The sequence below is a fragment of the Microcebus murinus genome, chromosome 5 (assembly GCF_040939455.1).
Source record: "Microcebus murinus isolate Inina chromosome 5, M.murinus_Inina_mat1.0, whole genome shotgun sequence".
Taxonomy (NCBI): domain Eukaryota; kingdom Metazoa; phylum Chordata; class Mammalia; order Primates; family Cheirogaleidae; genus Microcebus; species Microcebus murinus.
The window spans coordinates 50,609,785-50,625,439 of record NC_134108.1 but is presented as its reverse complement, the minus strand read 5'-3'; the positions used below and the strand labels follow the sequence as shown (position 1 = coordinate 50,625,439).

Here is a 15,655-nt window from a genome sequence, read left to right as displayed (position 1 = left end):
TTAGCATTGGCATCATTTAACAGGGTCCCATTCTGAAGGAAATGGAGTAAATGCCATGTCAGGGGCCAGCTCTGAAGACTAACAGTGTAGCGCTTTTCTCCGAATGTGTGGATTCCCACAGCATTCTGCTTGAGAAGGAGATAGGGTGGGTTCAGGGTTGAGAACACGAGGCCATCGACAAGGAGGGGAAATACACACACTCACATGACTCGTTGCAGGGATCGCTCAAAAAATTATCATGAAAACGATTGGAGCAAAAGCAAATGACACTAGCTCTCTGGGAGGCCGAGGCGGGCGGATCGCTCGAGGTCGGGAGTTCGAAACCAGCCTGAGCAAGAGCGAGACCCCCGTCTCTACTATAAATAGAAAGAAATTAATTGGCCAACTGATATATATAGAAAAAATTAGCCGGGCATGGTGGCTCATGCCTGTAGTCCCAGCTACTTGGGAGGCTGAGACAGAAGGATCGCTTGAGCCCAGGAGTTTGAGGTTGCTGTGAGCTAGGCTGACGCCACGGCACTCACTCTAGCCTAGGCAACAAAGCAAGACTCTGTCTCAAAAAAAAAAAAAAAAAAAAAAAAAAAAAGCAAATGACAGTAACAACAAAAACTTGGAATTAGTCTCTAGTGCTTTAAAATAGTTCTTAAATGTACTAAATATTCTTAAATTGGAAACCAGTCAAGCTGCTCCTAGGACTGAATTATGATCATAAGCAAAAACTGCTCATGCAATTTTGCCACGTCGTCCAAATGCACAACCCTGAGCAGGACGCTAGGAGCCCAAGAGCAGAATTGCCTTTCCAGGGAGCGGTGGGGTCAGGATTGAGCCACATCGAAGCTTCCTGTGCTCCTCGGCTCATTCTCATCCTGATATGAGGCTGTGCCAGCACTGGTTGTCTCATCAGGTCCTCCTCTGAACCCCTGGCTGTTGTCTTTCTTTGATATAATAGCAAGCTGTGGGGTAAAAAGGAAAGTAAGAATGTGACTGCTAATATATAAAGAACAAAAGGGAGAAACATACTTTATGGACTCATTTGATATGAGACATTGACCTGAAGTCCAAGAAAAGGTAATTAAAAAGTATATCTCTCCCTCATTTGCATGGCTTATTTCCCCAGACATGTTTTTGGTATTGAAAATGAATCGTATTCCCATACAACATGTGTCTCAATTTGTAATGATATCCTACTTGCAGCTGGCTTAGTTCTCCAAGTGTTTCTAAAACGTTACTGTCTTAAATTTGAGCCAACCTACAATAACAAATTATCTAGAAGCAAAGTGGCTAAACTGCATTTGGTGAGAGAAGAGGAAACCCTATATTTCATCCTTCTACTCTTGTTTTGGAAATTCAGACTGTAATGTGATCTTTTTCTAAAGAAATCTACACACGCACACTTTAAAAATTGTGCAGATTGGGTGTTGTGGGAGCAAGAATGATCAGGTTTAAGTTTCTCTGCAAAGTTCTGCATCCCATCAACAAGCCCTTTTGATATTTTAAACCCATATTTAGAGTAATTTCAAGATATTTGGAGCACATGTGGTCAAATGTAAAACTTTGTCATTATGATTTGTTAGATGCTTATACTTTAAATATTTATAAGCCATTTTTAAGTACTTTATCCAAAAGCCTTCCCCCACTAGAATACTGTAATTGAGTGGTATCTGAGCATCGTTATAAAAGATACAGGGTGAAGTCACTGCGGCATGCATGCACGTTCTGCTTGCTTTTCTGGTTTTAATTCAAATGTCACTTTTAGTAAGTTCAGCTTACTTTAAAAATATATTAAAAAGTCATAAACAGGGCTGGTTGTCTGTGATTTAAAAAAAATTCCCCAGTACTCAAAAGATAAAGTGTTCTAACTTAAACTGTGTCGAGTCCCACTTCTTTTTCTTATCCTAAAAGTAATTAGTAAAACTTCCCATTAGAGTGTTGGATCTCAGTCTGTGTTTACAGGAACTTAAAGTGTCATATTGTTCCTCTGAAATGTCTTAGGGACAACTTATTGGTGGTTAGATTGAATTATTTCCTATTCTCCTTCAGCCATCTTGGAAGCTAAGACATAGGATGCTGTCTTTATTGTAGGTAGCCTGTTTGTGCACTTAGTATAAAAAGAGGAGGAGGGAAAACCTTTTCCAAACTCAGAATCCATTTAAGCTTTGGAGGTAATAAATTTCAAACTTATCACAGGCCCCTGGGGCTCACCTCTTTTATGGCTGGCAAAATACAACTTTCTGGTAAGAATGGGGGAAAAGAAGGCTTTAAAAGGCTCATAAACTTACTTGGACATCTAATAGCTCTTACCAAACAGCATTTTCATGAGTTAAGTGTAAATGAGTCAGAAACATATAGATTGAATTTCTCTTAAAATACACATGGGTTTAAAAATTAAGGCCAAAGTGCTTGGCAAAATAAGTTTTGGTTTTAGCCAAACCCCACGTTTGAAAAAATAGTTCTAGGATTTGCCAAACCAAAAAAAATACATCCAGGTCCCTCTATTCCTCCCATTTACTAGGATGGCATCATAAACTTGGGGCTTAATGGCTATTTTCATGCCCCACAAGCTTTGAGCAACACGAATCTCAAATACTAATTGTAAAAGTATGAAAAAATTTTGGTGGAAAAACATTATGACCCTGCAAATGAAGATGAGGGTCACTGGTTGGGGTTTGAATCCTGATTTTGACAGCACTTCTCACTGTCTAATCAGCTGATCAGCTTCTCTCTTAGCTGTGTGTGTGTGTGGCCTGTGCACAGTAATAATAACCTTTAGAAAAATCCTACCTTTGGATTTTATAAATCCTTAATTTACACTTAATTCATATATTACAATCTACAAATTTAATAACTCCTAATCTTATCCAAACAGAAGGAGGCAGGTCTCTTTTGCTCATTCATTTGCTCATTGGTTCAGAGATAGTCCTCATTTATTTCCCTAGAGGATAATACATATCCCTTTTGCACTAACAGTATCTAACACTGACTTTGCTCCGGTCACTGTGTTATTAAGAGATAGAAAGAAAGAGAAAGGAAAAGAGAAAAGATAGAGTGGGGAAGGGTGTGGCCGGGGTCTGTGACTTGATTTGAACAGCTAAAAACCTCCTGAGAAAGACAAGAAACAGCCAAGGTCACTTTTATAAGCAACATGCAGAACCTGCAAACTGCAGTGACACTGGATCCAGTTCCCTCACTGTTGTCACCAACTCCCAGCACAGGGGCTGGCAGAGTGGGCACACATGTATTTGCCGAGCTAACCAATGAGAAGCATCTCCATGGAGAAAGAGTTAAGGGATTGCCTTGCTAGCGAGTCAGGCTCTGAACCTCTGCAGGGCCGCGAGCTGGCAGTGGGGCCTGGCGGGTGAGGGGTGCAATGGGATGGCAGAGGCTGAGGTGCAGAGGAGAGCAAGCTGTGTTAGGGACCACCTTCCCGTTCCTTTGGCTGGAGCAAAGGGCTCAAAGGTGAGGAGCGTGAGGCTGGAGGAGAGCGAGGAATCTGTACTCCACACATTGGGCAGCATCACCGTGGCCCTGAGCAGAGGAGTGACAGGGTGAGATTTGTATTTGAGAAACATTTCTTGAGCAGCAATTCATAGACGGAAGGACTGGCATTGCTAAAGCTGATGGTTGCGTTCTGATGACAGGCCACTTACCAGAGGTGGATTCTAGACATTGTGGAGTGTTACTGCTGTGGGCTGCCACATCCATGTGTTAAGTGTGTAAAGCCATTGTCACAGTACAGTGAGAGGAAGAACTTCTCAGGCCACAGGGGACCTAAGGAGACATCATAGTGCACAGTGGAAGAAAACCTCACAACCAACGGACCATTCCAAAGTCCAGTGGCAGAGGGCGCTGGCTGGCCCCGGTGACCACGGAAGCAGCGCCTGCCCTCTGCTGACCACCCAGCAGCTCTGAGCCTTAGGCCAGCGGGGGAGGGCGGTGCGGCCGCCTCGTGGGCCTGCAGAGGCAGGCAGGACTTTCCCTGCCCCAGATGTCACCAGGGAGGCTGCGCAGTGATCCGCAGGGACGCCCAGACTCCCTGTCCTTGCACCGAAGAGCAGCAGGAAGCCCTGGGTGGCTTGCTGTATATTCCTCGCGCACCTGCAGAGATGGGCTCAGAACCTCTAGGGCCTGCAGCTAATTTTAAGGGCGTTTGGCGGCCTTTTGGAGATGGCTTTTTGTCTTTTTTGACTTCCCCGGCTGTAAACCTTCTGAAGCTTCCACATGTGTGGCACCAGCCGGCTCCCGGTAGTGAAGGAAGGTGGCAGTGTGTTTTAGCGTAAAAGAACACCCGCTTTGGAGTTGGGCTGGCCTGGGTTCATGTCCCTACTGAGCCACCTACTAGGTGAGGGAGGAGGGGACTTAATCTCCCAGAACCGCAGTCCCTATGTCTGAGGACTGAGAAGATTGCTGTGGGAGACAGGTCAGGAAACTGTAAGTGTGGCTCGTCTGGGTGCCTTAGGGAGGGAACTTACTGTCCTGTTAGAAAGGCCACATTGCCTGGGGCAAGAGCACAGGGCTGGAGTGAGACCTGGATTTGAAACTGGCTGTGTCGCTTCCCACTGTGGGGATTTGGACAAGTTTTATCACCTGTCTGTATTCTCTGCATTTTCTCATTAAATAATTATAACAGCTAATGTTTATTGAGAACTTTCTACATGTAGTCAGTGTTCCAAATGCTGCATAGCAACAATGCTATGGGGTGGCATCAGTAAGCCCATTTTACAGATGAAGAGACCGAGGCCCAGAGAGGTTGCATGTCCTACCCAGAGTGACGTGGCTGGGAAATGGCAGTGTTGGGATTTGACTGACAGCCTGGCTCCAGAGTCTCCACGCATGTCTTACATACAAAACATGAAGATAATAGTCACTACTTCACAGAGTTATCAATAACGTAAGTTAAAATGCCCAGGAGCTGCCTGGCTCATGGAAGCAGCTTATTTTAAGAATTGTCATGGTAGCCCCTGCAACCCAGAACTTCTTCCCTCAGACGTGTAACGGAAAATAATGAAACACTTCCACGTCGTCAACCTCAGAGGTTAGGAAAACCATTCCAGAAATTCTCATAAGATCTCTGGTTCCACTTTTACAAGGAGAGGCTGCGACGAAAAGAGCAAATGCCCAAGGTCACGGAGTGGCGCAGCCAGGAGGAGAACCTGAGTCCTCATCTGCCTTTCCTCGCAGTGGGACGTGAGATCCAACGGAAGCTGCTTGAGTTACACGCCCTGTGCCAAGGAGTGGAGTCTTGTTGTTGCCACCCACCACCGGCTTCCTCACATTGGGCAGCTGATTTCAGACAGAAAATAGGTCTTACCTGCACATCTGGAGTGGATGGATGGGCTAACGGGCTGCAGAAAAGCAATTATTAACCACATTCCTCATCCTCTTTGCTGTTCAGGGGAGAAACCAGTATTCTTGCTCTTACTTTTTCCAGTGGAGTGTGCACTAATAGGGAGCTTTCTCTCTTTCTCTGTCTCTGCTAATGGACTAGGGGCAAAGCATAAATAAAGTATGGGAAAGACTGCTTTCCAGACCTCACCGAAAATCTTAAAATCTGCTGTTGACCCCCAGGTCATAGCCACTTGTCACATGAAGCTGCTTTTTTCTCTGCGTTCCTATAACCTAGAGAAGTAACAAACTTGATCTTAATACAATAAACATCTGGTTTTTTGTCCAAGGCAGAATTTTTGGAAGGCGGCCGTCTCGAGAGACAGTGTGGTAGAAATCAGAAGAGGAATATGACCCTGGCCTTTTACTGACCCCGTAGACGAGTCACTTACTTCATCGAGGACTTAGCATCTCCCACTCTAGCAGGGACACAGTGACACTGCTCCTGTAGTCACAAAGGGGGAGTGGGGCTTAGAGCTGCCGGGCAGGGGCCTGCTGAGTCACATGAACTGACATCAGTGTGTGTACGGGATGGGACTTGAACGAAAAGGCATTTTTTTTCTCATCAAATAACTTCTCAGAGTTCTTGTTTGCAAAGCAAGGGAGTTAGACTGTGTATGTCTCTGAGGCCCCTTACAGCTCTGACACTGTGACCCCCCTCCTCCCCCACTGTCAGGGTCAAAAGGGTATCAGCACTCCCTAGGGGGGCCTGGACTTTGGGGTCCTAGAACCTGGGCTTCCAGCCAGCTTTGCCCCTTTCTAGCTGGTGACCTTGAGCAAATAAGTTCCTTGACCTTCCTGGCAAAGTTCTTCATCTGTAAATTGGAGATGATAATGAATACTTCAGTAGCATTATTGTTTCCATGCAATAAGTGTATAAGTGAAACAAGTATATAAAATGTATTTGTTTTCAAGCAAAATAGGTAGACAAAAATGCATAGCACTGTGTGTCTCCTCTCTTGGAAGACACAAACCATAAATTGTTTAGTCTTGAAAGCCAGGGACATAGGGCTGGAAATGTCTTCAAAATTGCCTGCAGAACAATAGCTATATCATGTAATTCTTTATTCTGTTTTTCCTTTTTGGGAATGGACAGAGCCACCTGCTTTAGTGCCTTTGTAAACAAACAAACAAAAAAGTACATGAAATGTCATGAATCCCTTTCTGCTTTTAGAAGAGGGGCAGAGGCAGGGTCATTTGGTTTGCTTGAATTGCCAGGTTCCAGAAGGGACGTGGGGTAAAGAAGACCAGTTGTCCAGGGTAAAGATGAGGACCCCATGAGTGCACAAGAGGGGGTTCCATGGTCCAGGGTTCTTTGTCCCTCAGGAACTGTTAGAGGTCAGCAAGAAATAGCAATGACCACGTGTGAAAACAAGCAGAACCAACTAAGCAGAGAAAAATGAAATTTTCTTTGTAAAACAAAGAATTAAAGATGGAGTTTTTCCAGCAGGGGGTCTTGTATGGTTGTGTTTTTGATTGATTAAAGAGTAAAATAAGCCGGGCGCGGTGGCTCACACCTGTAATCCTAGCACTCTGGGAGGCCGAGGCGGGCGGATTGCTCGAGGTCAGGAGTTCGAAACCAGCCTGAGCCTGAGCGAGACCTCGTCTCTACTATAAATAGAAAGAAATTAATTGGCCAAGTAATATATATATAGAAAAAATTAGCCGGGCATGGTGGCGCATGCCTGTAGTCCCAGCTACTCGGGAGGCTGAGGCAGGAGGCCTGAGCCCAGGAGATTGAGGTTGCTGTGAGCTAGGCTGATGCCACGGCACTCACTCTAGCCTGGGCAACAAAAGCGAGACTCTGTCTCAAAAAAAAAAAAAGTAAAATAAGGGAGAGTTAAAGTAGAAAATTATAAAAAATGAAAAACAAGGCCTTTATAATTGGTTTAAAAATATTTTAGTATACGTGAGCCTTAGCTTATCAGAGCCACGGGCTGAGTAGCATGGAGGTGGTAAAGTTGCGATTCAGACCAGAGCCTAACACTGAGCTAAGTGGAAACTCAACCTTGGCCCCCATACCCCTCTGCCTACCATGACTTAGTTCCCACCAGAATCACACTAGAAAGGAGAAGGGATTTTTTTCAATTATAGGCATGTGTAATTTTACTGTGCTTCACAAATATTGCATTTTTACAAATTAAAGCTTTGTGGCAACCCTGAGTCGAGCAAGTCTATCGATACCATTTTTCCAACAGCATGTGCTCCCTTCTTGTCTGTGTGTCACGTTTTGGGATTTCTCACAGTACTTCCCACTTCTTCATTATTATCATATCTGTTATGGTGGTCTGTGATCAGTGATCTTTGAGGTTATGGTTGTCATTGTTTAGTGGCACCATGAACCGTGCCCATATGAGATGGTGAACTTGACTGACACATGTTGTCTGTGCTCTGACTGCTCTACTGATTGGCCATTCCCCCATCTCTCCCCCTCTCCTTGGGCCTCCCTATGCCCTGAGACACAACAATATTGAAATTAGGCCAATTAATAACCCTACCATGACCTCTAAATGTTCAAGTGAAAGGAAGAGCCACACATCTCTCACTTTCAATCAAAAGCTAGAAATGGTTGCGCTTAGTGAGGCAGGCATGTCAAAAGCTGAGACAGGCTGCAAGTTAGGCCTCTCGAACAGAACAGCCAAGTTGTGAATGCAAAGGAAAAGTTTTTGAAGGAAATTAAAAGTGCTAATCTAGAGAACACACAAATGTAAGAAAGCAAAACAGCCTTATTACTGATAAAGAGGAAGTTTGAGTGGTCTGGATAGAAGATCAAACCAGCCATAGCATTCCCTTAAGCCAAAACCTGATCCAGAGAAAGACTCTAACTCTACTCAATTCTGTGAAGGTTGAGTGAGGTGAGGAAGCTACAGAAGAAGAGTTTGAAACTAGCAGAGGTTGCTTCGTGAGGTTTAAGGAAAGAAGCCTTAAAAGTGCAAAGTGAAGCAGCAAGTGCTGACAGAGCAGCTGCAGCAAATTATCTGGTAGATCTAGCTGAGATCATTGATGAAGGTAGCTGCATTAAACAAAGATTTTCAGTGTAAATGAAACAGCCTTATCTAGAAAGAAGATGCCATTTAGGACTCTCATAGCTAGAGAGGAGAAGTCAGTGCCTGGCTTCAAAGCCAGTCAGACTCTCTTGTTAGGAGCTAATATTAGGAGCTGATGACTTTAAGTTGAAGCCAATGTTCATTTACCATTTCAAAAATCCTAAGGTCCTTAAGAATTATGCTAAATCTACCCTGACTGTGCTCTATAAATGGAACAACAAAGCCTGGATGACAGCACATCTGTTTACAGCAGAGTTTACTGAATATTTTAAGCCCACCATTGAAACCTACTGCTCAGGAAAAACAATTCCTTTTAAAAGATTACTGCTCATTGACAATGCACCTGGTGACCCAAGGGCTCTGATGGAGATGTATAAGGAGATTAATGTTGTTTTCATGCCTGCTAAAATCTATTTTGCAGCCCATGGATCAAGGAGTAATTTCAACTATCAAGTCTTATTAAGAAATACATTTTGTAAGGCTATTGCCATCGATAGTGATTTCTCTGATGGATCTGGGCAGAGTAAATTGAAAACTTTCTGGAAAGGACACTTCTAGCTGCTGTTAAGAACATTCATGATTCACAGGAGGAGGTCAAAATATCAACATTAACAAGAGTTTGGAAGAAATTGACTCCAACTCTCATGAATGACTGACTGGTTCAGGACTTCGGTGGAGGAAGTAAATACAGATGTGGTGGGGATAGAAAGAGAAGTAGAATTAGAAGTGGTGTCTGACGATAGTATTGAATTGCTGCAATCTCATGATAAAACTTGAACAGATAAGGAGTTGCTTCTTATGCATGAGCAAATTAAGGGGTTTCTTGAGATAGAGTCTACTCCTGGGGAAGATGCTGGGAACATCATTGAAAAGACAACAAAGGATTTAGAATGTTGTTATGTAAACTTAGTTAATAAGACAGCAGCACGGTTTGAGAGGATTGACTCCATTGACTTCTTTTGAAAGAAGTTCTGCTATGGGTCAAATGCTATCAAACAGTATCAATATGCTAGAGAGAAACGTTTCGTGAAAAAAAAGGGTCAATCAATGCAGCAAACTTCATTGTTGTCTTATTTTAAGAAATTGCCACAGCCACCCCGTCCTTCAATCACTACCCCCTGATCCGTGGGCAGCCCTCAACATCCAGGCAAGACCCTTCACCCATAAAAAGATTACCACTCAACTGAAGGCTCGGATGATCATTACCATTTTTAGCAATAAAGCACTTTTCAATTAAGGTATGTACATTGTTTTTTCAGACATACTGCTGTTGCACACTTAATAGACACCTGTGTAGTATAAACATAACTTTTATATGCACTAGGAAACCAGAAAATGTATTTGACTCACTTTATTGCAATATTCACTTTTTTTTTCGGTGGTCTGGAACCAAACCTGCAGTATCTCTGAGGTTATCCTGTAGTTTCAACAATTAGTGAGCTATAAGAAAAGAGATGCCATCCACTTCAAAAATGAAAACAGTCTCTATCCTGGTAAAAGTCATTTCAAAACTCTTTATGAAGCAGTAGTTGACAGGGGAGGGAGGGAACCACTTTTTGGCAAAACTTCCCCAAGCTGTAGCCCTTCCTGGGACGGGCCTGGTGAGGGGACCACTGTCTGGCATCGCACTCAGGGTTTATCAGCGGTGCCAGCGGCACTGTTCATTGACCACAGAGCTCTACCCTTGTGAGTGTCCCAGAATAGCTGCGGCTACCTGAGAGCAGTCCAGTCCTCAGGGACTCGTTATTGTCCCAGATAAACAGCGTTGCCGCAGCCAGCACGTAATGGCTGTATTTAACTGTGATAAGTGATGGGCAGGCGTGCCGGAGTGAGTGGATCTCTGCTAGGGCCTGGGTAATTGGACAAAGGCGAGCTGGCTGGCAGCAGGTATTTCTTGCACATCATAGAGCCGATGCCACTGGGCTTTAGACTCCTGGGAATAAATATGACAGACATGGGGAGTGTGCCTTCTAAACGAGCAAGACAGGACAGACCTACCGAATTTTGATTATGCTAATCACAAAGGTATTGAGGGAAGGAAATTTGAAGGAAAGTTTGGAAAATGGGTTACATTAATAGAGGCAGGCCTCATGGTAGAGGGCGAATCTCACACCACGGAAGGGCTAGTTTGGAGATATTGGGGTGTAGAATAAGACAGACCTTTTTCTCTGGGCACACATTTACTTTTGAGAGTAGGTGCCTGCACATTTTATGAAATGTAACCAGTGTAAGTCTTAGGCTGTAAAGGTCAGAGAAGTAAAGGTGAGAATGGCTGTATTTTGACAGTTTCAACATTGAAAGAATTTATTAGTATTCAGATATATTTTTGTTCTCTGTAATTCTCTAGAAATCTTTGCGTGATAAATGAGGATGAGTAACTAAATCCCATTCTTAGCAAGGCTTCCCTGATGACATAGAAAGGGGATTCACCAGGTGGACAAAGACTCTTGCAATGCATTTGGTGTGTAGCTTTGATTCCACAAAAAGGAGTGTTTCATTCCTCTGGTCAGGAGGGACAGGCAGGCCTGGAATTCTGAAGATACCCAGCACACATATGAGATGGAGACCACACATTGTGGTGCTAGTCTTCATACATGGCACATACTGGTACATATATGGTATAAGAGAAGGGCTTATTTGCATGTAATTGTGTGAGTGTGATGCTCCATGTAACGGGTGAGTTATCCTGCTGTCAGACAAGCCCTCAATTCGGAGGAGAACCCAAGTGTGAGGCACAAGTATGGCCACTTCTCCAGAACCCCCTGATTAAAGGGGTGCTCCAAAAATCTCTGCCATAGATGTGTGTATGATTAATAGAAGGAGACTTATTCTGAAATTTTGGACTTCAGAATCCAGAAATTAGGAGGCTTCCTTATATACTGGTAACAGATTAACATCCAACCGTTCAAGTTTATAATTCTGCACATTATATAATGGAGTTTGTCCAAAGATCTCACAATCACAACATGAGACAGATGGAAGATATAATAGAAAATCTCACCCAGGCCCCTGTTTCATAAAGGAAGAACCAAGTGGGTGCGGTGGTCGGGATTAAGAAGCAGGGCCAAGGCCACACAGCTGGTCAGAAGCATGCTGGACTGTAACTCGGGTCTCTGTCTCACTTAGTGTGGGAATTTTCCCTTTGCACAGATCAAAAAATTTAGGACAGATCTTCCATAATCCCTCTGCTTGACAAGGGCAAAAAACAAACAAACAACAAAAAAAACCTAGTTGAACCTAAAAATCCAAGCTCACTTCTTTTCCACTCTGTTGAGTTTCACACCTTGCATACCAATAAATATCAGGACAGTGAAGCCCAAGCTTGGTTCTTCATTTTCATTGATTCCAGAGTCCATTCCTGTGTCTCCAACAAGGGGGCCGCCCTGAACCCGTCAGAGCCAGGAGAACAAATGAGGGGGACTTCACTACCGCCCCCTCCTCAAATGGTAGCAGCAGAAAGGGACTTGTACTGCCACCATCTGGCCTTTAGGGGTGTCCCAGACACGGCAAGTATGTGGTGAGAGGAACGGAAACAGCACAAATTGTCTAGTTTATCATTCTCTTAAAATAAGCTTCGTGTGAGCAGGCTTTCAGAAGAGCAGGAACGGGGCTGCGAAAAATAGAGTGTGGTGCAGCTGCACCCTTTAGAACTTTGGGGGAAAACACATATTATTTACCAGACAATAATAGATACCAGAGAATAATAATGATTATTATAGTGTTTGGGATGGCGAATGCTGTAGTTAAGGTTCCAGAATGGCTCTCATTATAATCCCGTTTTCCCCAGGCTCTTGTGAAAGCCTGGAAATTTTCTTCAAGTAGGCTGATGCTGTCCATGTTTGGTCTGTGTCCAAAGGTGATTTGAATATAAAGAAACTTATTTGAGAAATATTCCTTTTTTGTTGTTGTTGGTAGTGATTACATTAAAGAAAAAAGCTACCTCCTTGAGGAAGCAGTCGCCGCATTCTTAAGTAAGCAACTCAAAATGGTGGTGTTTCCAAGTTGCTGGAAGAAAATGTTAAACACTTCCCTCCCTCCTTTTAAAGAAAGAATTTGGAGGTCCCCTCTGACTACAAGATTCGGTCACTCTTGGTCCCAGGCCCAGAGGTGGGGATGGTTTTCCTCCCTGCACAGCAGCTTCCAAGCTGTGCTTGACAAATGCAAGAGAATTGTCCCCAGGAGCTACCCTGTGTCCTTGGATTCACTTGTCGTTTCTGCAGCTTCTTCCCAGCCCCTCATTTGATGGAGGCTCTTGGTGCTTTTGGTTTTGTATGTCTTCTCTCCATTGTCTCTTATTCTCAAAAAAGAAAGCAAGAAAGGAAGAGAGAGAGAGAGAGAAATCAACTGTGAGCTCTTTATTCAGAGATAAATAAATACCCACATTTCCAAATCTGACCATGCCAAATGAAAAGGTTTCCATGGCCTTGTAATTCCACCCCCATTGCATATTTGTGGTGTTTTGCATTTTCACTTTGGTTATTTAATATACATATTAAATACACACAGATCTGGTGATTTAATGTGATTTGGGGAACTCAGGCATTTCCTGTCGTGCACATTGAGATTTTCAAACCTTGTTTTTGGCTGGTGATTATTACCGTTGCCATTAACACCAAGATTTGGATAGCAGCGTTAAAAGCACAAGCTTCTACTTAGTCCTCCCGATGGGCATTTTGACCTCATCATACTCTTGCTAACTTCATGTTGCAAACACTCCGAACAAGTTTCCAGGTCCCTTTGCAGCCTCCATTTTTTTCATCTATAAAAGCAGGAAATTATACTGTATTCTCTCTGGGGTCCGTTCAAGTCCTCAATTTCGTGCCCTCTCTGAAAGTATTTGTTCATTGTTCTAAGAATAATCTCAACAGTTGTAAAGATGCTTACAAGTCCTCTGTCAACACTTCACCTTAGCCGAATTTAACCCATTCACATTTTTGATGTGGCCATTTGTTGGCAGGAAAAAAGGGTACCGTCTGGGGACATGGCAGAAGGGAGCTGCTTGACTCTTACTTGACAAAAGTGTGCCGAGCACCTACAGACTCTGAAGTAGGGGCTGGGTGCAGAGACGTGAGCAAAACACACAACCTCAGCCCACAGGGGCTTTACGGTTGGGTTGGCAGATTTCTAAGTGGCCACTTCCCAGGAGTGACTGGGTGTCCTCAGGAGGCTGTATTTCAAACCAACAAACTGGTGACAAATGAAATACACCAGCAGGGACAAAGAGGCAGAGCCTGATGTCTTGGCAAATGTGGGGATGGTTGTTCCCCAGAAACTGACTTTTCTGGTTCAAAGTCCCGTTCCGACCCTCTGCCCTGGGACCGCAAGTTTGGTTTGTTGTCTCCCAGTCCCCATGCAACTCTTTGTTTTGGATGTGAGGAGATGTGAATGGTCCACCTTTGACAGGCAAGAGCCACAAACAGAGAGGAGCAAGCATTTCTTCCAGCTTAAACTGCCTCTGTAGGAGACTTCTGAAGAGAGGTGTATGTGTCCATGGTAATTTTTATTTGCTAAAGAGTGAATCTCTTCACCCTCCTTGCAGCAAACGCCAGGGCGTACACGGGGGTGAGAAGTTACGTGGAGTACAGGGCTGAGGTCTGGAGCTTCAGGGTCCTCCCCCCACCCCTGACCTCACCTGGCTTTCGGATGACCTTGGGCGACTCAGAGACCTCCTGCTAGTTAAGCGTGCAGTAATGTGGAGGGTGAAAGTCGCTGGGCTGCAAAGGATGCTGTGGTCTTTGGGCGAGGGCGTGGTGCACCGTGCTCACGATGGTATTCCAGAAAGCAACTCGAGTTTCATTTCCTCACACAAAGCTGGCAAGGCTGACCCCGAGCAGACCGTGAATGAAGCTCCTGTTGCGATCCCACTGTGCTGCCTCCGCTCTGGGGCTTGTCTGAGGTCTGCGCTGCGGCCGGCCGGGGAGCGTGCTGCCGTCTGACTCACGCCTGGGTTTTCCCCGGCTGGGCGGAGGGGGGGATTTGGTCCAGTAGATTCTGACGGCCCCTTCTCCTCTTTTTTCAGGAACGCTCGCTCACGGAGAGAGGGCCCAGAGCAAACCATGTCACGCCATCCAATGACACCAGCTGGTCAGCTCACCACCCCCTCTGGCTAAAACTCAAGCAAATAAAGCCGCTTCCTGTCATTAAGCATCTCAGAGGAAGCAGCCCTCCCCTGGTGGCCTCCAGCCCAGAGAAGCCAGCGCGCCTTGGACCCACCAAGCGGGCCCAGCCTTCCTGCTGCCACCACCTGTGCTTCTCCCCAGAGGAACTTAGGGATCTCACCCCTGGTTTTAAAAAACAAAACAAAACACCAACAAGCCACAAGGACCAATGTAGGTATTCTCCCCGCTCCATCTTCAAGGCTCAGTGGCTGAGGCTGGAAGATGATACGGATTGGAAAACGAAAATCTTTTTTTAATCTTTTTAAAAACTGCTGTGGTTTTGCTGCTACACTAAGAATTGTGATTTGCATTGTACGGTTTTGGACCTATACTGTTCATGTTTTGACGGCGGAGAGGGATGGTGCTGGAGTCCCAGCACTTCAGGTTCGTCTCTGTCCTGCCCAGGATGCACTTTTAAATGAAGAGTTAGAATATTTTATTGGCTAATATACTTTTCTTGTTATTTTTACAAAGGCCACCTTTATCCTTTTTGATGCCATATTTTCAGTGTTACACTTTTATGGCTTTTAATTTTCGATTTGACAGATGTAAGAAGCAGCATGAATAGTTTATACTGTGGTTTTTCAGAGACTGAATGCCAAGAGAACTCGGTAAATGTTTATTCTTCTCAGCTTTCTCTTTAAATTCCCCTAAATAGCGCCCCATTTGGGAACAGAGCAAGAGTGTTGAACTGAAGACCAAAATGCCCTCAAGGTGTAAAATAATCCGAGGGGGAATATTTGCTGGGCGTCACGAAAGACTCAGATGAAATTTCAGCCCTGATGGTTTTTGGTGATCCAGGAAGTCAGTGAGACAATCTCTCTATACGCAGAGCCCTTTCATGATAATTAGAATAGTATGGACAAACCAATGAAAACAAGAGGGAAAGTGAGAAAGATCGCCCATGATTCTGTTTCACTGTTTGCTTTCTCCTGTCATGGTTAAGAGAAATGTGCAATTCGATCCTCAATCAGTGGGTGGAGGATAACAGGGTAGATTCACTTGTGTGCACTTGTACAGTTGTAGCTGCGAGTCCAGAAGTCCTCTAGAGCATGTGTACTGGCACTG

The 15,655-nt window shown here is 44.4% G+C and overlaps 1 protein-coding gene across 2 annotated transcripts in view; it reads left to right on the top strand.

Annotated features, from left to right (window-relative positions):
- SOBP (sine oculis binding protein homolog) overlaps positions 1-14,584 on the top strand; it is a 160,149-nt gene extending 145,565 nt beyond the window's left edge. For both annotated transcript variants that reach the window (XM_076003081.1, XM_012753122.3), the window contains one exon: positions 14,449-14,584. The gene's annotated coding sequence lies outside the window, so the exon portion shown is untranslated. The remainder of the gene's footprint in view (positions 1-14,448) is intronic.
- Positions 14,585-15,655: the final 1,071 nt, after the last annotated feature.